General features: G+C 40.0%; 1 protein-coding gene across 2 annotated transcripts in view; it reads right to left on the bottom strand.

The window, feature by feature from the left end:
- The window catches only part of CNTNAP5 (contactin associated protein family member 5), an 881,675-nt gene that overhangs the window by 79,698 nt on the left and 775,118 nt on the right, over window positions 1–26,859 (bottom strand). The gene's annotated exons all lie outside the window — the stretch shown is intronic.

Consider the following 26,859-nt stretch of genomic DNA (forward strand, 5'->3'; position numbering starts at 1 on the left):
ATCCTCTCGGGCCCTAATTTTTCCCTGCAACATCAGTGGCACACATGGTGCCATGGGACATGGTAGCAAAGCTTGCCCAATGCTGTCAAAGCTTCCCAGTGATAAGAACCCCCTTAGATGCCATTAATATCAACATTTCTGGGGCCTCATCACAGACCTACTTAATCAACATCTTCAGGAAGAGACCTAGGAAGGTATACGTTTAACCAACTGCCCACATGAGTCCTATTGCAGAGATGTTTTGGAAATGCTGTCTGGTTAAGGTAGTTGTTCTCATACTGGAGCCTGCATCAGAATCACCTGGAGGCCTGTTAAAGCAGATTCCTGGGCCTCACTCCAAAGTTTCCAATCCAGTAAGTCTGAGTAAGGCATTAGAATTTGCATTTCTAACAAATTACCAAGTGATGCTGCTGCTTCTTGTCCAGAGACCATATTTTGAGAACTGCAGGTTAAGATAACATATCTGGTCTTGCAGCAAAATGGGAGGGGGTACTAGGAGAGCCTGAACTGTGTTCCAGAATACAGAGCTCAGGGTTTGGGGAGGGGCTGGAAAGTGGGCCTGGAAGCCCCGTTCACCATCTTCTCTCTTTACTGCCCATCTTACACATTTCTTGGTTTCCTTAAGTATCCCTGCCTACTGCATCAACAAATCTGAACATCTATGGGGCCCAAACTGACACTGAGAAAAGGCCATGCAACTAACTTAAGATATTTAGCTTCACAGGTAATTCGGGGAATGAAACTAAACAAGAGAAAATATTTTGGAAAGATTTTAAACAAATATGGTCATAAAGTTTCTTAAACTAAAGTACCTCTTTCCATTTTTAATATTTAATTCAGTGATAAATCTCTGAGTAAGCTCTCAAAATCCAAATGATCCAGATTTCTAAAAATACCATTTGAAAAGGCTATGTTAACTAAAAGTCTATAATACACAATATTTTGGTTATATAAAACTAGAAAAGTATATACTAAAATACTAGAATATCCAAAATACAATTTAAATCCCTAAATTCACCATCTATTATTAAATAAGCGGATATGATTTAGAAAGGCTCCTGAGCAGCCTTACTTTTCTATAAAGACATTTTAAAAATTATTTATTTATTATTTATTTTTTTTGCCCCACCTTTGCCCAGTGAAGTTCTGCTAAGCCGCGTCCACCAACTTGCAAGCCGGCCAATGGGTGAAAAGGTGTGGCTCAGCCCTAACGACGTGTTTGGGGTTCTCATAAAAGCCATGCATCCTGGCCACAGAGGAATCTCACACACACACGCATGTGGATCTAATTCCAGAAGTTCCTGGATGTGCTGGAGCAGGGTCACCATCGTAGCCCCATTCCGAGAATGCCTAGTGTAGATGCTATAGCAGGTCTTCTGCAGAAAGCGTATTTCCTCTCCTCCTCCCAAGATTCCAGAATAAAAGGAGACTTCTGATCAGCACCCACCACCAGGCCCTAAATTATAACTTCCCCCAGTGCTTTCCATCTCAAAAGCTGTCCTGATTGAGAACAAGAAAGAACATTCAGGATACATTCATTTCTTCGCCCCTGAAGGTTATGCTTCCAGTCTTGTAATGTCCTTTCTCTCTCTCCGCTCTATCCACATAGCTGGAGACTGGTCCACAGTCGATTTGAAGTAACTGAAGAGCCTTCTCATAGCTTTGCCCTGTCACTTGTAAGGACCCTTCTGGAGGAAGAGTCTGCTTACATGCGATTTTAGATCAACCATTAGATGGAAACATTCCCCGTGCTGACATGCCTATCTCCAGATGCAAACTAGGAGTTTTTGGAGTTGGGGAAAATACAGGAAATAACTCCTATCGGAGTTACTGTTTATCCATTACCATATTACCGTTTTTCAGTTATTTTAAGTGTATAAACTTGTTATTGTGACTATGATTAAGGAAAAAGAATCATACATATCTCTTGCTCTGTGTGAGAGAAAATAGAGCATAGGGAGACCTTAGCGGAACATGGCATTTTTTTTTTTAAACAAGAATTCTAAATATACATGGTTTAAATAATTATTGTCTCCCTTTATCTAATTCTTAGCTTTTGCCCTTGTCTTCTTCATTGGCTATTCCCCCAATTTTACTATGGTTAAGAATATATGAGTAAAAAAAAAAAAAGAAACAAACAAAAAAGAATATATGAGTAGCTGTAATATTTGTCTGAAAAGAAGTCTTGTTTTCAAGGAAAAAAGAGGGGTGGGTGAGGAAGAGCAACATGAATTGAAACAAATCTCTGTTTCATTCCTGATATCTTGTAAAAATATGTTTAATCTAGGAATATAAGAACTACTGGAAAATGGTTATGTTAATAAATGAGGCATCAGATCTTTTGCTTGCATTATAGTCCTGCAAGCAGGCAATTAATTCAGGGACTAGGACCCATGTGATCAAAAGGAACATATGTGCTTTTGCCCCTCCATCCCAGGCACACACCACTCATCATGCCCTCCTTCCAGCCAGAGCCAAGTAGCGCCCCCATTGTTCCCAGAGCAGCCATCACTAATCAATGGGAGTTGCCATCTCTGAACAAGACAGTGTTTTAAATAATCGCCATGACCCAGGTTCTCACGCCAGCATTCACCAGCTGCCAACCCTGAGTGCTGGGTCTCCCGACTGTTCTGTCTTGGGCACCCTTCAGAGTGAGCGTCTAACTAACGAAGCCCCTTCCACTGCACACAATGGATAAAGCATTTTAGCAAACTGTGTCCTCGCTGCTCTTTGTTTATTCCTTTCAGTCAAACAGCCAGCACCGGCCAGCAAGCAGGCTACTTCCTGTTTGGGAATGCAGCAGGGCAATGAACAGCAAACTGTTTCTGGCATTTTAGCAAGAACATTGAAACTGACACACGGAGACGAAAAAAGAGGAATGACGACTCCTAGATGGTTCTGCGGAAGGGCACGGTCACCTGTCTAAAAGCACCTCAGAAGTGTCGCTCATTGCCAGCCCCGTGGTGCAGTCCGCAACTACATCCATAATAATACTGGTAGCAACTGATCACCGTATACTAGATCCTTGCTTTGTGGTGGACACTGCTGTCGCTTCCCCTTTTGTACTCATCATTGCTGTGAGTCCACATAGCTGTCCTCTGTGGTTCAAATGGAGAGCCTATGGTTCAGGGAAGTCCATGGACTTATCCAAGGTCACCCAGTTGGTCAGTGTCAGAGCTGAGATTCGTTATCTGTTTCCATCTGCTATGCCACTCTTTAGTCTGATGGGGGCGCCAAAGAACAACACGAACAGGGACACAGGTTTTCCTTCTTGAGACCGGAGTTCGCTGATGTGCAAAAAGTTGCATGGCTAGTTTGCAGTAAAGTCAGGGTTAAAATGCAAATGCTTATAAACTTTATTCTATAACCCTTTCTGCGTTTAATCCATAGTGTGTGGGATTAGGGTAGTGAAGGTCTTTGCCAAGGGGGAGCATGTGAAGTGATGAGTCAGGGACAGAGACTGCTGGTGAGTCAGGGGGTTAAGCATTTGATAACGGGGCAGCTTTAGAAGGTGACCCCTAATCCCAACACAGTAGCTCAGAAATAAACAACAAATGGTTGCTAAATACCTGCATGGTTCCTTTAGCTCTTCTTCTGGTGCCTCAGGCAGCTTTCCCAGAAACATCCCTCAAGGAGAGGTTGGTTCTGAGCCTACTCCCTGCCTGTGGGTATTGATTGTAACCTTATAGCTAGCGTGCCAGGAATAGTGCCAAATAACACCCATTATGAGGGTCAACTTGTAATTAGCACCCCCTTTCACTGTCAGAAGCTTTCCTGCATTGGTGATAAAGTATTGGTTGCACTAATCATAGCCTTTATGACAAAATATTGAATTTTCTTTTTTCTGTTATTTTTATTCTGCAAGACCATGAGCTGTGGACAGGAAGAGTGCTTCATGCATCTCTATATCCCCACATTTCAGGATGACATGGGGTACACATAGGTACAGTTGGGGCTCAGTAAATATTGACTTGTTACTAAATATCTTCCTGAAATTGTCACCTAAGAGGCACCTATCTCAGTTTCTGCCACGGATCTAGTTTTTTTTTACTAAAAATTTCTCTCAGCAGGCAAACCATGCACAGTCTAATAGTCTAACAGAAACTCCATGACAGTTTCTTTTAAATTCCCTTTTAGCAAATGCTCTGGAAGTGAGTAAACATAACATCTGTATTTGCTATATAAATATTATATATTTGGAGTAAAATGACTCAGGGTTTGCCTAGAAATCATTTGAGATGTTAATCTGTTTCTCTGATTTCATTGTCTGCAGCCTGGTTTTTCTTTCTTTTTCCTCCTTCCCTCCCTCCCTCCCTCCCTCCCTCCCTCCCTCCCTCCCTTCCTTCCTTCCTTCCTTCCTTTTCTCTCTCTTTCTAATTTAAAGAAAAGACTAAATAACTTCTGGATACAGAAATACTTTACAAAACTGGCAATAATACATCTAGTTGGAAAGGGGCTGCTAATCACGCAATGTTTTTCCATGAACAATTCACGCCAAGGCAGTCACATTGGTTCTTTAGATGATTTATGTTCCATAAATACACAATAGTATGACTATAATTCTTTGCTTAATAGATTGCTTAAAATTGCCCATAATTCTAGTCTCAAAGGATGAGGGGAAGAGTTAAATGGGATAATGCTGTAGTGAAGAAAAGTGAAGAATCTTAATAGAAAAATACAAATCAGGAGACTCAGAGGGGTTCACTCCAGGACAGCCCTGTCTAAACCTCTCCACACCAACCTAGCAGAGAGGAAGGCCGGGAAGCTGTACCTGAGATGAGGTTCTGAGACCCCATATTAGCCAGCAAGACAGTCAGTGATGAGTCCTGAGGCTACAGATCTCTGAGGAGTAAAATCATAATTGAAAGTCAAACAGATAGTGAGTTGTAACAGAATAAATGGCTGGATGATTAGACAGAATCCAGATACTCTGCAGACAACCCAGGATAAGAGGATGAGTCAGTAGGCCTAGGGTGGAGCCTGAGGGTCTGCATTTCCCACAAGGTTCCTGGAGATAAAGATACTGCTGGCCTGCAGCCCACACTTTGAGGTAGCAGGGGCACAGTGAACCAAGCCTTAAAGAGCTTCTGCAGGATGCTGCAGTGCAGCTGCAGGTGTTCTGTAGGACCAAACCCTGGTTCTCAGCATCTAGTGTACATCACAATCATCTGGGTCACTGGTTAATCCCCAGAAACTGGAATTCAGTAGGTTTGGGGCAGAACCAACACTGTGCATTTCGAAGTTCCCAGGTACTGCTGACACTGCTGGTCCAGGGACCACAACTTTGAAAACCACTGTTGTATAAGGACCCTTTAGCTCACCTAAGTTTCAGAGAGGCACTGTTAAAGTTATAGGACCAATTGGTCTAAGTCACTGTTCACTTTTCTAAATACAGAACAAAAAGGAAACCTAATTTAGGAGTTGTCTGTTGCACCATGATCTAGAGATGGTGCCTTAAGGTGGTGATTTTTGAAGTGTGGTCCGTGGACCAACAGATTCAGCTTCACCTGGGAATTCATTAACGAAATTTTTTAGGGCCTCACCCTGGACATAACAAATCAGAAATTCTCAGAGTGGGGCCCATCGATCTGTGTTTCAAAGGGCTCTGCAGGTGATTCTGACACCCACTAACATTTGAAAAGCACTACCTTAGGGCGAAAGAAAAGACAAATGGGAGAAAGAGATGCAGGTGGATATGAGGACAAAATCCATGGGCTGGAAATTAGGTAACCTGAGATCCAGGCCAAGCTCTGTTTCTCTTTAGTTTTATGAGTCCAGGCACACCTCTTCATCTTTCTGTCCCTCAGTTTTCTTATCTATGGGAGAAATGGACCCACAAGCCTTACTTCCTCATCCTAGGACTCTGAATGGAGTGACACATGGAGCACAGTCACAGGAGCTTACCCAGAGCCAGAGGATAAATGTAAACACTTGTTGATGGGAGACACTGAGATCCGGGCTTTGTTAGTTGTGACAGTAAATCAGATTCACGCGGGCATAATATATAGATCAAAAGACAGACTGTACATAAAAACTTGTGGAATAATAGAAGGGGCCCCCATATTGAAGGGACTGTTATAAAGGCTGAAACTAGAAGCCAGTCAATGTAAGGACTCCACCCATAGGACTTTCCTAATTGTATCTAGTTAATAAGTTTGATTCTCTTTGGCTTCCATTCTCTCTCTTTTCTCCCTTGTTTGTTCATTCCCCCTTTCCTCTTTCCATGTCTTGTGATGTCCCTGCACTTTTACTTTTTATCCCCTACTTTCCCCACCTGATATGAGGACTGGGGTTGTGGATACAAGTGGAGAGAAGGGACAGGAACTCCTGTCTTGGTTACTGCTCTCCACCCTTGCTGTGCCACTGGTGCCTGGTCTGAAGGAAATGCCACATCAACAAGCTGCAGATATTTTCTGAGCTGAAAGAGTCTTTAAGAAAATAAGTTCACTGAGGTTGATTTGATTTCCCAAGGCCAATACTTTGTAAGTGGAAGTATGTGTAGACTGAAACCTTCATTAAGAATTGTATTTGATAGAATTGCCATATGGTCCAGCAATCCCACTCCTGGGCATATATCCAGAAAAAACCTGTAATTTAAAAAGATATATGCATCCCTATGTTCATAGCAGCACTATTTAAAATAGCCAAGACTAGGAAAGAATACAAAGGAATACTACTCAGCTATAAAAAAGGACTAAACAATGCCATTTGCAGCACCATGGATAGGTCTAGAGATTCTCATACTAAGTAAGTCAGACAGAGAAAGACAAATGCCATATGATATCACTTATATGTGGAATCTAAAATACAACACAAATGGACTTATCTACGAAACAGAAACAGACTCACAGACATAGAGAACAGACTTGTGGTTGCCAAGTAGGGGAGGGGAGTGGGGCAGGGAAGGATTGGGGGTTTGGGATTAGTAGATGCAAACTATTATATAGAGAATGGATAAACAACAAGGTCCTACTGTATAGCACAGGGAACTCTGTTCAATATCCTGTGATAAACCATAATGGGAAAGAGTATGAAAAAGAATGTTTATATAGGTATAACTGAGTCACTTTGCTGTGTAGCAGAAATTAACACAATGTTGTAAACCAGCTATACTTCAATAAAATTATTAAAAATTTGCATTTGAGGGGGTACCAATTCTGGGCACTTTACAGCCATCCACTGAGTCTGATAGTCCCTCAGTATTTCATACAACCTTAACTGCATCATGTGCAAAGGGCCTTAAGAATCATCAAGGCCAATCTCATGGTAAGGATTAGAAAACTGACGCCCATGGAAAATAAGTGACTGGCCTAAGGTTACCCAGGGTTTTTGTCTTGTTTAGCTTTAATCTATATTGAACTATACTGTGTAATTATACTTGTGCTTAGAAAAGTGCATATGTCATGCATGTGATACTCCACACATTTTCCCAAATGGAATGCATCTAGAACAGGAAGCAACATTCCAGCAACCCAGAGGCTCTCTCAGATCCTCTTATTGTCACTCTGCCCCAAGGTTAACCAATATTATGATTTTTAATTGCATAGATTGATTTTGCATATTTTTGAAAGATATAGAAATTGGAATTATAGAGAATATACATTTTTATGTCTGGTTTCTTTCAATATTGTTTGTGAGGTTTATCAATTTTGTATTTTGCATATATGTCACTCTTTCTTATTGCATTGAGTGAATATATAAGAGTACCGAGTTTTTCATGACAAAGAAGCACTAGAAATGTGGCAGGCAGACTCTAGGGTGGGCCCCATGTTCAGGCTCCATGTAGAACCCCAACCCTTGAGTGTAGGTGAGACCTGAGATTTGCTTTCAGCAAACAGAATATGACAGAGGTGATGGGATGCAACTCCTATGCATACATTTCAAGTCATCCATTCATACATATGCTGGTCCCCCCTTGCTGGCTTGAAGGAGTAGCTGTGAGGGTCTATGGAGAGGACCATGTGGCCAGGAATGCTGGGTTGCCTTTGGGAGCTGAGTGCCTGTTCGACAGCCAGAGAGAAACCAGAACCTTGATTCTGAAACCTGAAGGAACTGAGTTTTGCCAACATCTGGAGGAAGCTTGGAAGCAGATCTCTCCCCCGTGGAGACTAATGAGACCACAGAGCACCTGACACCTTGATTGCAGCCTGTGATCCTCTGAATAGAAGATCCAGAGGGATTGTGCCTGGACTCCTGACCCAGGGAGACTCTGAGATAAGAAGTGGCTGCTCATTTAAGCCACTGAGCTTATGGAAAGGTAGTAGTTAGCAACAGGAAACAAATTCAACAACCCAGTTCTCTGGCTTTCTAGCATAGCAATTTTTATCTCTTCACGTTCCTAGAAGTAAATCAAATACCCTAGAAACACCTCCACATACTTTCTCTGTAACCCATTTTCAACAGTGACCAATTTGGCAAATGTAGATCATGAAGTACATTAGTCTTGGTTTAATAAGTTTAAAAGTATATATATTATAAATTATTATTATGTTTATATATTATATTTATATATGATATATTTATATATGACAATAATATATAATTATAATAATATTATAATAAATTATATTTCTATATAATTCAATATAATGTATTTATATTATATAATACATATAAATTATTACAATATTTATAATTATTATAATACATAACCTATAAAATTATTATAATATAATGAATATATTATCATAATATTTATTTATGTTACACATATATAATTATTATAATGATTACATAATTATAATAATATATTTATATTATATATGTTAATTTATATAATAAATATAGATTAAATATATATATAAACTTTAAATTGTAAAGGTCCTTTCACTATAAAATGTCAATTGTTAAGTGGTGTGACACAGATGGGGAAACTCGTGATTAGAGAATAAGGTGGGGCATCTCAGGACAATTTCCTGGGAAGAAAGAACGATCCTAGTGGAGGAAAAGAAAAGAAGAAAAGAAAACCAGGGTTGTATAATGTCATGATGCTGTTTTCAGCATGTACTGCCCATCGATGCATCTTAAGCACTTTGTCACAGTGCCAACCAGGGTGCAATGTCGATATAAGTCAATATCATTACAACGCAGCCACTTAACAGGAAGATATGACTGACGCAATACACCTGCTCGCGGGAGAAGAAAACTCGTCCGCTCTGGGGAAATAAGTTTCTGAGAGCCCATTTCTATGCTCTTTCACTTTTCCCCTGATTTATTGCCTTTGCCCAGTTTCAGCATGACAAAGGCTACAGCTTTCAGCACAAAATGATATTCCAGACTCCACTAAATATATTTGTAAGACAAGGGCAGCCAACAAAATTAAACTGCCGGCACAAAGACCGGCTGTTATTTAAGGCTGGAGAGAGATTATGGGGATTATTACCTTATCAAAAAAACATTTCAGCTAAGAAACCAGTGTTTATTTCTCCAGTACCTTTGGCTGTGTGCTAATTTATCTCCCACCTTGCACGGATTTAGCTTTTCATGGCCAATTTATTGAAAAGCCTGACAAATGTCAGTGGCCTGTGTTATAGGACATCCAGGCTTACTTAGTTATTGCTACAGAAAGCTGGAAATTAGGACCTTCACAGGGGATTTACATGTGCTGTTTCTTTGATTTTTATTGTTGTGCTTTCATTTAAACCATCAAGCATTTCATCTTTTTTGTTTTTTTTTTTTTAATTTTTGTCTGGCTGGGTCTTCATTGCTGCGCGTGGGCTTTCTCTAGTTGTGGTGAGCAGGGTCTGCTCTTTCCTGCGGTGCATGGAATTCTCATTGCGGTGGATTCTCTTGTTGTGGAGCACGGGCTCTGGGTGCGCGGGCTTCAGTAGTTGTGGCTCTCGGGCTCTACGCGCAGGCTTATTTGATCCGTGGCATGTGGGATCTTCCCAGATCAGGGCTCGAACCCATGTCCCCTGCATTGGCAGGCAGATTCTTAACCACTGCACCACCAGGGAAGTCCCAAGCATTTCATGTTTAATGTCATTTGTCTTTTTTTAAAAAATAGATCTTTATTGGAGTATAATTGCTTTACAATATTGTGTTAGCCTCTGTTGTACACCAAAGTGAATCAGCGATATGCATACATGTGTCCCCATATCCCCTCCCTCTTGAGCCTTCCTCCCATCTTCCCTATCCCATCCCTCTAGGTGGTCACAAAGCACCAACCTGATCTCCCTGTGCTATGTGGCTTCTTCCCATGTAAAATAGCTAACTATTTTACATTCAGTAGTGTATATATGCTGATGCTACTCTCACTTCTTTTTAGAGGTCCCACCTACAGAAAGCAATTCAAACAACTAAAACCCAACAATATTACCATTATAGAGCCAATGACTTGGTCATATTTTTTCCTCTATCTTCTTTAAATGCAATATTTTATCTATTTCAAATTGCCCCCCTTTTAATATATACTTCCTCAGACCTTTAACATACTTTGAGAGGAAAAATACCTCTCAAAATTAGAAGAGGATAAGAGTAATCCATTTTTATTATCTGTTACTTCTTAAAGTTTTTCTCTCATTTTAGCTTCAATCATGCTTTTAAGTAAAGTTGTTACCCAATTTCATCTATTCTCCTTGATTCTTAGCTGTGCTTTAGTGCACCACAGAAAATAAGACAGTGAACTCTTTTAAAGGTGAACCTAGAATATACTTACAAAAAGACCCTTTGCTTGAAAAAAAAAATGTGCCCTATTGTCATTAAAAGCTCTTAAGCAATTTCACTAGAAAATGTTGTCCATAATGGTAGAGTATTTATCATGTGTAGATACTGGGCCCCTGAATGGTACAAGAGCAGTGCTGAGTCCCTGAATTAGTGTCATAGCAGGGGATCCAAGAGATTAACAGAGGTTGCAACAATTTCTATAATAGGCTGCTGCTGCCGAAGTCCATTGAGAGGGCACTTAACATAGTCTTTGGGAGGGAAGAAGGAATGCTTCCCGACAGTGACATTAAACTTGGACTTGAAGGAATAAGAGTTGGCTAGCAAAGAAGGCATGGAGTGGGAAAGGAAAGACTATTTCAAGCAAAGGTAAAATGTACAAAGACCCAAAGAATATTATGTATTCAATGATCTGAACATAATTCAATATGGGGAGAGGGTACAATGAGGTGTGAGAAGAATAAGAATCAAAACTTCATAGAAAAGCAAGAATCTAGAATGGAGGAGAGTTTGGAGGAGAATTAGCCCAAGGGCAATGGGCAGCTATCAAAAAATGAGTGACATGAATATATTTGAATTTAAAAAAGATCACCCTGGTCAGAATAGAGAATTAATTTAGAAAGCACAGGCCTAAAGGTTGTGAGAGGTATTTGAACAGTTTTGCAGTCATCTGATTCTGAGATTACGGTAGCCAGACAAGGATAATCAGAGTGGGAACGTAAAAACTAGACTGCTAGAAAAGAGACTGAGGAAATAAATACAATGCAGTGCAAGGGGACTGAAAAAAATCTTGGTTATTGATGGACTTTGAAGAAGTGAGAAAAGAGGAAGACATGGGTGAGGCATCTCAGACTTGGACATTTGGGTAAATGTAGAGCACATCTCCGATAAAGGGAAAACTCAAGGAAGAGAATATCTAGTTCTGTGTGTGTGGTGGAGGAGGTGTTAAGCTTGAGGTCAATTTTGGATACATGGATTTGGAGGAGGAATCTATGGGACAGCCAAGTGAAGTTGTCCCTCAAGCAATTGAGATAGTCCTCATAAAGTCAAAAAGAAACTACATAGTCACTAATTGAAGTCATGAGAATGGATGGTCCATCTCAGGGAGGGTTTATCTTTCCTCCAAAAAAAGCCAGAACTACCACAAGGAGGCCAACATTTAAGGGGCAGCCTGGCTGGTCAGAATGGCCATCATTAAAAAGTCACAAATAACAAATGATAACAAATGCTGGAGAGGGTGTGGAGAAAAGGGAACCCTCCTATACTGTGGGTGAGAATGTAAATTGGTGCAGCCACTATGGAAAACAGTATGGAGGTTCCTCAAAAAACTAAAAATAGAGTTGCCATATGATCCTGCAATCCCACTTCTGGGCATATATCCAGAGAAAACTATAATTTGAAAAGATACATGCACCACAATATTCATAGCAGCACTATTTACAACAGCCAAGACATCGAAACAACCCAAATGCCCGACAGAAGAATGGATAAAGAAAATGTGGTACATATATACCAATACAATGGAATATTACTCAGCCATAAAAAAGAATGTCATAATGGTCTTTGTAGCAACATGGTTGGACCTAGAGATTATCAGACTAACTGAAGTAAGCCAGACAGAGAAAGACAAATATCATATCACTTACACGTGGAATCTAAAATATGACACAAACTAACTTGTCTATGAAACAGATACAGACTCACAGACACAGAGAACAGAAATGTGGTTGCCAAGGGGAAGGGGATGTGAGGGAGGGATGGATTGAGAGTTTGGAGTTAGCAGATGCAAACTATTATATACAGAATGGATAAACAACAAGGTCCTACTATATAGCACAGGGAACTATATTTAACATCCTGTGATAAACTATAGGGGAAAAGAATATGAAAAATAATGTGTGTGTATATATATGCATATTATATATATATATATATATATATATATATACACATAACTGAATCACTTTGTTATACAGCAGATATTAACACAACATTGTAAATCAACTATACTACAATAAAATGCATTTAAAAAGTTAAAAAAAAACATCAAGGCAGCCTGGGCATGTGGTATCCATGTGGAAGACTGAAAAGAAGTATACAATAGTGTTATTTGCTTTGTTAAGCTCATGAACATGAAGGCATGAAACAGATCTGGAAATGAGGCAACTTCTTAGTGGTCCTAAATAAAGTGTGCTTAACTGTTAAGGAAGTAGAATCATTTGTTGTATTAAATGTCTCCAGTTAAATAAGTTCATTCATTTATTCTTCCATTTCTTTCTTGAAGGACTTGATTCACTAACTGAGGACATGGAAATGGGGTATTTGTGCAGCTGTGTAGATAACCATCTAAGTAAGGTGTCTTCACCAATATCTTTTACCTATTTATATGCATTTATTGGTGGTGGGGAGAAGAACTAGCTTTTGTATTAACAATACTGTACATCTCTTTCTTTATCTTCAAATAATGGATTTTTTCATGAATTTAATGATTGTTCATGAAAATTACACATTTTAAAAGTCAAATAGTATAGAAAGAAGTGAGGAAGCAACCCCTGCCCCACTCCTTCCTAATTCTAGGTCCTCCTCCTCATATGCAGTTACTTTTAGTTATATTAGTTTTCTTGTTATTTTCCTTCAACTTCATCTTATTAAGTATATTGCTGGTTCTTTTTATTTTATTTTATTTTTTATCATCTATTTATTTATTTATTTTACAGTAGGTCTTTGTTGGTTACCTATTTTAAATATAGCAGTGTGTACATGTCAATCCCAAACTCCCTGACTAGCCTTCCCACCCACCCTTCCCTCCTGGTAACCATAAGTTCATTCTCTAAGTCTGTGAGTCTGATTCTGTTTTGTAAATAAGTTCATTCGTATCTTTTTTTTTTTTAGATTCTGCATTTAACAATATCATATGGTATTTGTCTTTCTCTATCTGACTTACTTCACTTAGTATGATAATCTCCAGGTCCATCCATATTGCTGCAAATATATTGCTGGTTCTTGACATGGATTTTAGATATTATATGTTGCCTTCCCACATTGGTCCATGAGGAATTCTCTTTCTTGGACCCAGTCTCCTGGCATCCTCCCCATGCTTCCAATAGAGGTATACTGCCATTTTAGATAGGTTGGTTTTCAAAATCCATATTGTTGTGTCTGATGTAAATATCAGCCTTTGCTTGTATCTATCACTTGTGTGTTTTCTATAAGAGTCACCATATTAAAGCCTTCTGTCAATATGCCTCGCTCAAGGCCAAATTTTCTCAACCTCAAGGAGACTGATATTTTGGACCAGATAATTCTGTGTGTATGTGTGTGGAGGGGGTTACTGTCCTGAGTCTTTAAGATGTTTAGCAGCATCCCTAGCTTCTACCCACTATATACCAGTAGCACCTCTCATCTTGACATCTAAAAATGTCTCCTAATAATGCCAAAGTTTCCCTGGGGGGCAAAATCCCACCCAGTTGAGAACCACTGGCTAACACTTGTTGCTTACTGGGACTCCTGCATGCTGTTATTCTGAAATTACCTTCCTGTTCTGTGGCAGATGACCTGTTTCCTGGATCCCATACCTTTCTTTTTTAAACACTACTTTCTTTGGGCGAAGCACATTGTAGTGGGCAGGTTCTACAGTGGCCCCAGTGACCCACTGCCAGGAGTCATATGCAATGTCCTCCCACATCACATGGTACTAGGTGTCCTTGCTGAGTTTAGGCTGTTGACTTAAGAAAATGCACAACTTGAGAGTTGTTTTATTTGGGGCAAAATGAGGACAACAGTCCACGAGACAGCATCTCAGATAGCTCTGAGTAACTGCTCCGAAGAGGTAGGGGGGAAGGTCAGTATATATGTGATTTTAGTGACGGGGTATGTGCAGTCAAGCACACGTTTTGACAGAGGCTTGCTGCTAGTGACAAGGAGCAGATGTCACCAATAATAATTTTAGTGCTTTTCTAGATATAAGAAGATGCAAGAATTGGGCTGATAAAATCTTCTCCTGAAAATATCTTTCTGAAGGCTTGTTCTGCCAGTTTTTCCTAGAGCGCAGAGGGCCTTATTCCTGATCACCCTGACCTCCTTTCAGAGGGTGTTGAAGGTCAGCGACTGCAGTGGCTAGTGACTTCACCCTTGACGCAGGGTGGCAAGTGCCAATTTTTAGTTGGGAAAGCTCTGAAAGATTTTGATTTCTGTCTGAAGTAGTCTTCTTCTGTGTAGCTATCAATCTCTCTCGCTCTCTCTCTCCCCTCCTTCCCTCCTCCCACTTTCACTCACCACTTTCTCCCACACAACTTTGTAAGGTGATAGATGTTTGTTGTTTAAGGTGCTAAATTTGGGGTTGATTCTTACATAGCATTCAATAACTAATATATGCATATCAAGTAGTGTCTTAATAAAGGTGCTAAGGACGTTTTGAATGATGATGTGAGATACATCTTCCCTATTATGCATGAATAGTTTTATTTCTCCATATGATATATGACTGATCATTAGACCAAGCATAAAGTTCTAGCTTGAAACCCATTTTCCCTTAGAATTATGAATATGCATTTCTATTATCTTTGAACTTCCAGTGTTTCTGTTAAGAAGTCATATGCTAGTCCGAGTTCAGATTCCGTCTTTAGCAGATTTAGGATTTTGCCTTTGTATGTCTTCTACTGTTCACAGTGCTGTGTAGAGTAGCAAAATTTTATATCAGATTTCTTTTAGCCTATAAAGTGGGTTCAATTACAACTTTGCTAATGGCCCGTCCCCACATCTATTCTCTCTTTCTTATAAATCCTATTGGACATTGAAACATCTTGTTTGACCCTCTGATTTTCTCTTCTGCTCTCCTACTGGCTGATTTTCTGTGTTTTTCCTCAACTTTCTGGGACATTTCTCAAATTTTATCTTCCAATTTTTAAAAAATTTCCTCTGTTGCGAGTTCTTTCTTATGGCTTGCCAGTTTTATTTTAAAGCACCATGTTCTTGTTTCCTGAATTCTTATATCCTCCCACTTCTCTGAAGATATGTCTTTAGTGTTTCTTATGCCTCCTGCATTATCCCTGTTCTCATTAATTATCTGTGTTTGTTCACTCTGTTCTTTACCCTTCATCTTGGAGCTTTGATGGAAATATCTGATGGTGCTTGTTATCTGTTCAGACTCATGACTGCGGCAATACAAATTGGACTGAAGATTCCATGTGCACAGGGTGATGTTTTCAACAAATGGGCTTCCCTGTCAGGTGATGATATGGATAAACTTTTTTTTTTAGTGGGAGCATCTCTAAAATTCTAGTTATTACATATATTTTTAATAGGGCTGTTCAGTTCTTTCACGGAAAAAACTTCCCATCTCTTGCATGCAGAAAGAAAACCCTCACTATAGAGCTCTTGGGAGAGGGCAAAAAATAAGGCTAGTGATGCAGTGCCCAGTGTACACAGTGTCACTTTATTTCTACCTTTAACCCTGCATCTCTCTCAACCCTGCCCCCCAACAGCTTTGACCCCCTTTGGTTCAATTCCTATAAGCTACACAATAAGTCTCTGGTCTCCTGAGATGGAGGGGAGAAGGAATTTTCTTCCCTGGCTGGACACAGAAAAATGGGTCCAAGTTCAACAGCTCCCTGTACAAACTCTGCCCTATTTCCCCCAACTTCATGTCTCAACACAGCCTCTATGGTGCACAAACCATCTCAGGTCTGAACCTCTCCCAAGATGCCTTTTTGTTAGCATGCCTTCAAAGAGACCTGAAAGGAGGCAGCTTTCACCTCCATCTGTTGCCCAATTTCCAAAAGTTTGTGTTATTTCTTACCCATCCTAAGCTCTCTCATTTGTCCTCTTTGTCATTTTGAGCTCCAATTTTTTAAAATTCTAAAATTTCTTTATGTCACAGTGGAGGAGTTTAAGAAAGCAGTGACAATAACTTTGTGCTTGATCATCCTCCATGTTTAATTAAGAACACGCCTTTGTTACATGTGAATTTTCTGAATCCCTAAATTTTTGCTAAGCCCTATTAATCATTGTAAAATCACTTGTTCTGAGAAAGGAGCACCCCCCCCATGTGCTATTTCATTTCAAAATTTCAATTGAGAGTGACTGCCAAATTTAGCTGGCTAGTCTCAGAGCTGGGGGCTTGACCTAGTCCCTGCAACTTGCATTGCAGAAATTGGCGTCAATAAGGAATGCTATTTTTTCCCACTCGATAGCCCTGTGTGCTTCAACGTGCACCACAGTGCAATTTGCCAAATATAAGAGATATCTGGCAACCTCTTTTGTTAGCAATGCTTTTCTAAATATTCCAATGGGGTTTTAGCACTCGTATTTTGCCCCATCATCTCTGTCTGGCCCACCTTTTTAATTTTTTTAATTACTATTTTTAATTCAAGTATAGTGAATTTGCAATGTTGTGTTAGCCTCAAGTGTACAGCAAAATGATTCAGTTATATATATATATATATATATATATATATATATATATATATATATACACACACACATATATATTCTTTTTCAGATTATTTTCCATTATGTTATTACAAGACATTGACTATGGTTCCCTGTACTATAGAGTAGGTCCTGTTTTTTATCTGTTCTATATATAGTAGTGTGTATATGTTAATCCCAAAGTCCTAATTATCCCTCCCCCATCTCCTCTCGTAACCATAAGTTCATTCTCTACGTCCTTGAGTCTATTTCTGTTTTGTAAATAAGTTCATTAATATCATTTTTTTTAGTTTCCACATATAAGCAATATCATATGATATTTGTGTTTCCCTGTCTGACTTACTTCACTTAATATGATAATCTCTAGGTCCATCCATATCTGGCCCACCTTTTAAATAGGGTTCCATAAGCTAGGCACTGTGAAGTGAACAGGGCATTACTAACAGAGCACACACACTATGTGAAAGCTAATGCAAACACCAAGGAGAAACTGACAGGTTCCACGAGAGTAGTACGTACAATACAAGGAGAGGTCAGAGCATAGAACAGAATAGTTTACAAGATAAAAAGTGAGCCTAGCAGAGTTCAATTTTCAGCCACACTGGCTCAGCTGTGTGAACTTGAACAAGTCACTTAACTTTTCTGTGCCTAAGTGTCCTCATCTGTAAAATGGGGAAATGTTGGCACTGACTCCATAGCCATTGTGTGAGAACTGAATGAATGAACATATGCAGAGTGCTAAACCTGCAGCTTGGCACACATGACACACTTTATAATATTGGCTGTTATTAACTGTTTTCTAACTAAGAGGTCGAGGGAAGTCTCCTGTCGGTGGTGGCAGGAATTTAAACTGGACTCGAAGGTTTAGAACACCACTAACTAGCTAGAGGATCCGGTTTTCAGAGCCTTCATTTCTAGGCATCAAGAGGTCAAGCTATTTATTAAAGTGGAAACACATTTTCAATAACTTTAAATTAAGAGCAATAACGATAATCCAAGCCTGACTTGTTGTACAAAAGGCAATTACCAGCACAGAACACTGAACGTGCCCTGGACTGTGGCCTTCTGCTGAATTTGTTCCACATCTCCAGATGAAAGTATTTACGGCTCAAGTGGTCAAAGGAGAATAAAACCATGTCTTTTATTCTGAGAAAAGCTTTCTTCACACAGACTTCAACTACTTTGTTAATCCTTAAGCCTCTAATTAGAGTTCTAGTCCAAAAGCTAAATATTCAGCACCCCTACACACCAACTCTCTCCACCAGGCTTTAAAAAAAAAAAAAAAAAAACAAGGTGGCTTAGTCACCAGCCACCTCTTTGGTCTGTTTTGTAATAACCCTTCTTTGTACTTATCCCACATCTTTCATCTGAGTTCCTTAAGACCCTTTACAAACAGGATCTCATTAATCCTTAACAACACTGCTGTGAGGCCCTTGACTGCTGCAATTATCCCAAATTTACAGATGAAGAAAACAAGGCACCGAGTGCAGGCCTTTTCTCTCCTTACCAACAAAGCAGATGATAATTTCTCATGATGCACACACTACATACACATGACAGTTGTAAGCAACTGGCCTTGTTGCAATAACAAACAGTTGCTCAATTCCTGGAACATTTCTGAAGAGTTATTTAAACTGGGAAAGTACAAGGTGAGAAGACCCCAAAGGCCTTCAAAAAAGAAAATCAAAGCAAGCCAGCTCCACAGAACCCCACTGCCCAAACACACTGCCTCTCACATGTGTATTACAGGGGACAGAGCAGAATCTCAGGAAGAACACTTTTAAGGACATTACTACTCAATTAACAGAATTTATATTCATGTGCATATTCACTATGGTGTCTTTTGTGATGCCCTGGGAGGAGCTGCCCTCTCTCCCCAATATGGCCCCACTGTAATCCTATAAAGTCTTTTCATGGAGCATGGAGGGTGTTCCCACACTAGGTATATACATCCTTCTCCCACTAGATTCAAAATACAGAATTCCGCCCAAGAATACTGAGGCCAACTATGTGCTAGGTACTCTGTTAGATGCTAACATTACAAAGATCAATTGTATATGGAAACTAACCTCAAGAATCTCCCAGAAGCCGACTATACTATATTCATGTTTCTATTCTCAGCACCTAGGATAACATCCAGCTTATGATAGGTGTTAGGGACTGAATGTTTGTATCCCCCTCGAATTCATATGTTGAAGCCCTATCCCTCTGTGTGGCTGTATTTGGAGATGGAGCCTCTAAGGAAGTAATTATGGTTAAATGAAGTTATAAGGGTGGAGCTCTGATCTAACAGTAAGAATGTTCTTTCCAGAAGATATGTCTGCAACCCAAGGAAAGAGCTCCCACCAGACACCAACCCTGCTGACACACTGATCTCAGACATTTGATCTCCAGAACTGTGAGAAAATACATTTCTGTAGATGGAGCCATCCAGTTTGCGACATTTTGTTATGGTGCCCCAGCCAATGAATACAGTAGGTATTCAACTGATGTTCATAGATTGAGTGGCACTTTGTTATTTTTGTTCACCTTATTTCCATAGTAGTCTTTGATTACCACTCTTCTCTCAGGGGCTTGGAACACCGAGTCAGTAGCTGCTGTCCCCCTATTTTGGTTTCCTTGACGCTGGTGCATGCTGCCCAGCCTACTCCATAGCCAGAGGGGTTGGACTTGAAGGGGGGCATCTCCCAAGTGCTTAACTGTATCTCCCCAGCTGTGTCCTGCTGAGCCTGATCTTTCAGGGAGCAGACCTCTTCAACAGTTCATTAGTTCTTTGCATATACCCTGCTTTTTTTTCCCCCCCTCTTTCTCTGTCTTGTTTTGGAAACATCAGACAAGTTTCCCAAAGGTCTGATTCAGAAGGCATTTGAGAAAAAGCCATTCTTAAGGTTAAAAAAAATTTTTTTTCCATGTCATGTTTTTGTACATCAAAAGCTGCTACCTGTGCCTGGTGACAGCAGCTCTTGTGCAGGGTGGGCACCCTATATCTCATCTTTCTCCTTCCTGGGGGAATGTCCCCCTCATTAGGTGCTCTGCCTCCAGGGAATGGGCAATGCTTATGCCCTCTTTGTATTCAAATTGCATCCCAGTTATCCTGAAACCTGCACTTTACACTCATGCTCTGATCACTCAAGCATGCAGATAATTCATATTATTTTATTATCATCAATAAGAAAATATACACTGTGTTTTGTACTTTACAATGTATGAAGCACATCCTCTTGCATCATCCCATTTGATCTTTGTCTTAGCCTGATTGAGCTGCTATAACACAATACTGTAGACTGAGTGACCCAAACAACAGAACTTTATTTTCTCACAGTCCTGGAGGCCAGCAAAACCAAGGTGCCAGCCAATTCAGTCTCTAGTGAGGGCTCTTCTCCTGATTTGCAGACGACCACCTTCTCACTGTATTTCTACATGGCAGAGAGAGACAGAGAGAGCAAGCTCTGGTGTCTCCTCTTACAATGACACTAACCCTATCAGATCAGGGTTCCCCCTTATGACCTCATTTAACCTCATTACCTTCTTATTATAAATACAGACACAATAAAGTCAGGGCTTTAACATATGAGTTTGATGAGGACATGATTCAGTCCACAGTAATCGTCAAGAACCTATGAGCACAATACAAAATAAAGGATCTCCCACAACAAGGAGTAGAGAAAGAGAAACGATGACCAACATCCAGTCTTACTCATTATGCCTGCATTTCTCCATTCACGCCCACCCCTCAGCTTGGTGGTCTAAGTAAGTGATGATACTGGGGATGCCATTTCCTTCTGCCTATATCACTGTCCTTCCTCTAGAGGGAAAGGTGACCTCTCCAGGTCACATTTTGTTATAGCCATATTCTTGTGAAGTGGAGGACAGAAGTCTAGCAGGACCTAGTATCCCTGAGCAAGAGATGACTGGAAAGCTCAGAAATGTAGGAAATGAACCAACCTAAACAAAGTCTGGGTGCTAGCAAAAGACATGGGAATTTTAAATTCCAAGCAGCAAAGTGTTGTTTGATACAAGCCCAGAGACAAAAGTGATCAGGGCTTAGTAAGGCCAAGGAGAGGCCTTGGCATGCTTTTGAGGCATGCTTTTCTCAGGCTGTTTATCAAGATTCTGTGGCTCTGAGGATCTCAAGCATATGCCAGGGTCAGAAAGGGAGTGATGGGGGCAGCGTGAACCTTTGAAAGTCTCCGGTGAGAAAGCAGCTGTTGAGGATTGTACTTTGAAGACACTCCCTCTCTGGATTCCTCTTCATCCCTGTCTCCCTTGAGTCAGTCTGTTCCTGATGAAGTGACAGGAAGGCGAAGTGTCTGGGTTCATCACTATTTCCTCCAAGGTATGTGCAATCACAAATGCAGACGGTGCATCTTATGAATATATATGGTAAAAAAAAAAAAAAAAAAAAAAAAAGACTGATAAAAAGAAAATGCTGAAGCAAAGTCAGACGTACTCTTTGGTGCTGGAAGGCAGCTGAGGAGCCACCGAGGGAAGGTGACCAGGAATCCTGTTTGGATTTTGTATCCAAGTGATTTCACCCTCGATTGATGGTTTCAGAATGATCACAGATTCTAAATTTAATTTTTTTTTAAATTTCTACCATCAGGGAGCCAAGAAGGACAGATGATAAAAGAGTAGAAAAGGGAATTGATTGGTAAAAAAATAAAAATCATATTTCATATGCGATGGGAATAAAAAGGAGAAAATGAGGAACAATCAAAGAAACAACTTATTTTATTAAAAAATATATAATATCCAGGTAGAGAACACTGACTTATCTTTCAGGGACTAATTCAAGGGTCACTCTCCATTAAGAATTTTCTGACCCTCCCTCCCAGAAAGACTTGTTCACTCTACCTGGAACAGACCTCTATGCTAGTATTGCTGATACATTGTTGCCTTACTTGCTTTTATCTTTGTCACCAGACTAGATTCCTTAAAGGCAGGACAGGATCCAGTCTATCTCTGTCTCTCCCACACAGGAAATAGTGCCCGCCACATGGAAGATGCTTTGTGAATATTTGTTAAATAACAAGCATGAAGGAGAGCTGTCCCGTACTGTGGGGAAGGCAGAGCCAACACTCAATAAAATGCTCTGAAAGCTGTGTCTCTTGAACATTCTCATCTCCTTCTCTAGACCATTTTCCTCCTTCAACAGCCCCTTCTCCAACTGCCTTGCCTCTGAGAAGTTGCCTGTGGTCCCAAACCCCAGGTTCTTGAAGCACAATTGCCTTCTCTTTCCTAAGGACTCTCTGACCCCAAAATGTCTCCCTTTCTGCCTTTGTTCTTCCATCTCAGAAATTAAAATCCTTTTCTTCCTTTAGGAAGCACCTGTTTTCATTTGAAAAGACAGCAGTGGCTTAACCTGAATGTCCAATTGGAGAAAATTCAAGAACAATGATCAAGGACAAGAAGAATTCCAAACCTGCCAGATCAAACCCTGCCGGGGAGAGATTCACAAGCATGGCTTTGCATTCCTTTGCTCTTTCTCCCCCAGCCTGGGCCGCCTTATTAAATATATTTGCAAGCCATGTCTCCATGCCCTGGCTTCTTAACCAAGTGTGCTGAAATTGAAGCCATTTTATGTATGATGTGGCCGTGGGCATTTTCTTCCTCTTGGGGAGAACAAAAAAGGCTCCTTTTAAGAGTAACCCTCTCTTAATTTCCACCGGATTCCCAAAGGTGTCTTAAATCAAAGAAAGGTTAAGAAAGCTGTGCTAACAGAAAACTCTTCCTTCCACATCAGAGAGGTGCGAATCAATCTTATTATAAAATCCCTTCCATTGTTGTCCACCTGAAACTAACACAACATTGTAAATCAACTATACTCCAATAAAGTTTTTTAAAAAATCCCTTCCAGAGACTTTCCCAAGTTAACTCTTTACTGTCTTTGCCCTCCTAATCTTTTTTTTTTTCAATCTGTAAGTATTCTTTACTTCCATTAATATTTTCAGAGGTATATTTTCCACTGAAATGTATCAGAGTTGTGTTAAAAATATTTCTAGTTCCTTACAATTCAGTGTCCCCCATATTTTTCACTGACAATTAGGCCAGTGACCTAATACTATGAATGTATTGGGAACAAGTTTTAAGAATACCACTTCTTTTTTTTTTTTTTTCCTGGGAGAAATAAGATCATTTTTACTTGTATTATTGCTGTGGGCAAAATGAGGCTAATAATAAAAGTCTGGGCCAGTGACTATTTGGGCTTACTATTTACAAAGTTGCAGTAATAATAATTGTGTACATATATATAGTATTTTCTAGTAGAAGCATCACTTTTGCACATATTAACTCATCTTTTTTAATAACGGTTTTATGGGCTTCCCTGGTGGTGCAGTGGTTGAGAATCCACCTGCCAATGCAGGGGACACGGGTTCGATCCCTGGTCCGGGAAGATCCCACATGCCGCAGAGCAACTAAGCTCATGTGCCACAACTACTGAGCCTGTGCTCTAGAGCCCGTGAGCCACAACTACTGAGCCCGCGTGCCGCAACTACTGAAGCCCACGTGCCTAGAGCCTGTGCTCCACAATGAGGGAAGACACTGCAATGAGAAGCCCGCACACCGCAACGAAGAGTAGACCCCGCTCGCCGCAACTAGAGAAAGCCCGTGTGCAGCAACGAAGACCCAACACAGCCAAAAATAAATAAATTAATAAATAAAATTTAAAAAATAACAGCTTTATGAAGGAGACAGGTATTATTCTCTGTGACTAAGTGAAGTCAGACAAAGAAAGACAAATATCATATGATATCACTTATATGTGGAATCTAAAAGAATAATACAAATGAACTTACTTATAAAACAGAAACAGGCTCACAGACTTAGAAAACAAACTTATGGTTACCAAAGGGGAAGGGTCGGGGAGGAGGGATAACTTGGGAGGCTGGGATTAACACACACACACTACTATATATAAAATAGATAAACAACAAGGACCTACTGTATAGTGCAGGGAACTATACTCAATACTCTGTAGTAACTTATATGGGAAAATAATCTGAAAAAGAACAGATATATGAGTATGTGTAACTAAATGAGTTTGCTGTACACCTGAAACTAACACAACACTCTAAATTAACTATACTCCAACATAAAATAAAAAATTTTAGAAAAGCATACCACTTCTTAACTCCTTATAGAAGCATTTCTAAGTCTGCAAATAAAGCCCTAGCAGAAAGAAATATAAATGTAAGACGACACAGGAAGGGAACAGAGAATCACGAAATCTAAGACATGCCAAGAAACTAAGAGGTTACTTTTCTCTGCCATACACTGCTGGAATTCATATTATGGTTTCTCCAACAAATCATCATGCAATTTTTATTCAAAGACCTCCAATGACAAGGAATTCACTGTCGCACAAGGCATTTTACGCTACCATTGTAATCTCTGAATTCCTGGGAGATTGATCCTTCAAGCTAGGCAAAATCTCACTTCTAGTTAGACTGCTTGAGAAATCTGGGCAACTGGATTCCCTCATATATTTAGATCATCTTTCAAAAAGTTTAAGGTAGTGTCTGAGTCTCTCTTTTTCCTGATTGTGTTGAGAGAGCACAGTATCCTGTATCCTGCTTACTTTTGTCAGTCTCCTGATCCCGTGCAGGGGGACTAATGACCAGAGAATCAATGACCCAGAGAATCAATAGAAGAATGAATGAATGGGCACTTATCTTAGTTGTGTCTCCGTAGGAGAAAGAGATGGCAGGAAAAGTCCAGCATCCTCAATCACTGAGTCCCCCAGCACTACCTACTAAAACAAGAGGTCCCTAGAGCAATCGTGGTGGGGCGAGGTGGGTGGGGATAGTGATTCTCTGAGATTGAGTAAGGGGATGGGGGACACTCCATTACTAACCACGGCTTGGACATCCATTTCCTGTATCTTAGACTGAGCTGCAAGGCCTGTACTTTTACACTAGCCCTGAGATCTAACCTTAAACCAAAAAACAAGGCACAAGTATCTCCTTGCTTCCTGCATTTACCAGGGTTTAAAACATGTAAATGCCTATGGGGTCAGGTAGAGCCTTCAATGAAGTGAGGCATTAGAGTATAAGAAAATAAAGGTTAAGGCAGAATTCAAGAATGCCTTTCTGACCAGCAAGGACCTGCTGTATAGCACAGGGAACAATACTCAATATTTTGTAATAGCCTATAAGGGAAAAGAATCTGAAAAAAAAAAAAAAAAGATATATATGTATGTATAACTGAATCAGTTTGCTGGATACCTGAAACTAACAAAACATTGTAAATCAACTCTACTTCAATTAAAAAAAGAGAAAAGGATGCCTTCCCAATTAAAGTTATTTAAAATATGCTGTCTTTCAAAAAATAACACTCTTAGTTTACCCCTTATGGTCAAGAATACCTACGAGACTTGGGGAGGGAAGACTGAATCCCAGCTCTCTCCTTAGTTGCTGTGGGATTTTAAGCAAGTTATTTAATGTCTGTCTATATGCCTTGGATTCTACAACTCTAAGATACTGATTCTGTTAATACCAGTAATCACACAGGATTATTGTGAGGCTTAAGTCCTCTGTACTAATTAGAATAGTGCCCAGCACAGAGTTCAATATCTCTATTATAATAGACTATACGGAGTAATATATATGTAATGTGATCTAGTTATTTTTGTTACACAGTCTGTAACCATAAGCATGATCCTGCAGAACTACACCCAAAAGGTGCTTTCGGGGAAATCTGGCATCTCAGTGCTCTGTAACCATCTGACTATAGTCCAGTCCCAACAGAGCAGGATGATCTAGTTTAGAGGAAAGATTGCTGGGCTGACTATCTAGAGACCTGGCATCTGGCCCTAGCTGTGTCATGAATTATCTGGCTGGCCTAGGTTAATCCGTTAATCCATGCCTCACTCTCCTCAGCCAGCCTTATTGACCTTACAGAGACATTTTAGGGGCAAGAGTTAAAAACTGACATGTTTCTATAATGGTCCTAATCATACAGAGCTCTGCTGATAAATAAGAGGTCTAATAACCCATAAGGTTTTCCTTTTCTCTTGCAGAGTCTTTAAAGACCAGACAGTCTTGGATGACCATTCATTATCCTAGTTTCTCAATCTCCTTTTTTTCTTCCCTTTCATGTTGCTTTCAGGATGAATGAGTCCTTTAGAGTTAATTTATTATTGTAAATCAGGCCCGATTCAACCCACAGGTCCACCAGTTTTGAACCTTGCTTGAGGCCCACATATCATTCTTCATTATCTAGTTCATACCTAGTTGGAAAACAAGATGACACAAGGAAGAATAAACCCAAGTAAAAGTAGAGCAAGAGAAATTTCTAAAGTTTCCACATAAGGTCTAGAGAGGGCACAGTGTGTGCTGTGTATCCCCAGCTTCCTGTATGCTCCCCACCAGTGCCACAGTCCATCCTTGTGGTGGATGGTTCAAAAGCCCAAACTCATCTCATTATATAGCAAGTTACAAGAGGGGAAAAGAAATTCTCAATCATAGGAAAGTGTTCTTTGAGACCATACTACAGGGATGTCCACATCTGCCCTCTTCGCCTGTTCCAACTGTTCTCCAGGAGTTTGATCTGAGTGCCCTTGGTCGTGACTAAATAAACTGCCCTCATCATTGCAGGGTAGAATTAAGTAGTGTGAAGAGCAAACCTGGCTTCTGCTAACAGCCATCAAAACTGATGTCCTTCAACAGTCCTTGTACTCATTGTGTTCTAGCCCCTTTATCATTCTAATCTTCACATATTTCCTTTTGTCCACATTCTTTCCAAAATCTGATTCTCAGCACCCAGCCC

Source organism: Phocoena phocoena, chromosome 7, assembly GCF_963924675.1.
Source record: "Phocoena phocoena chromosome 7, mPhoPho1.1, whole genome shotgun sequence".
In the NCBI taxonomy this organism is placed as follows: Eukaryota; Metazoa; Chordata; class Mammalia; order Artiodactyla; family Phocoenidae; genus Phocoena; species Phocoena phocoena.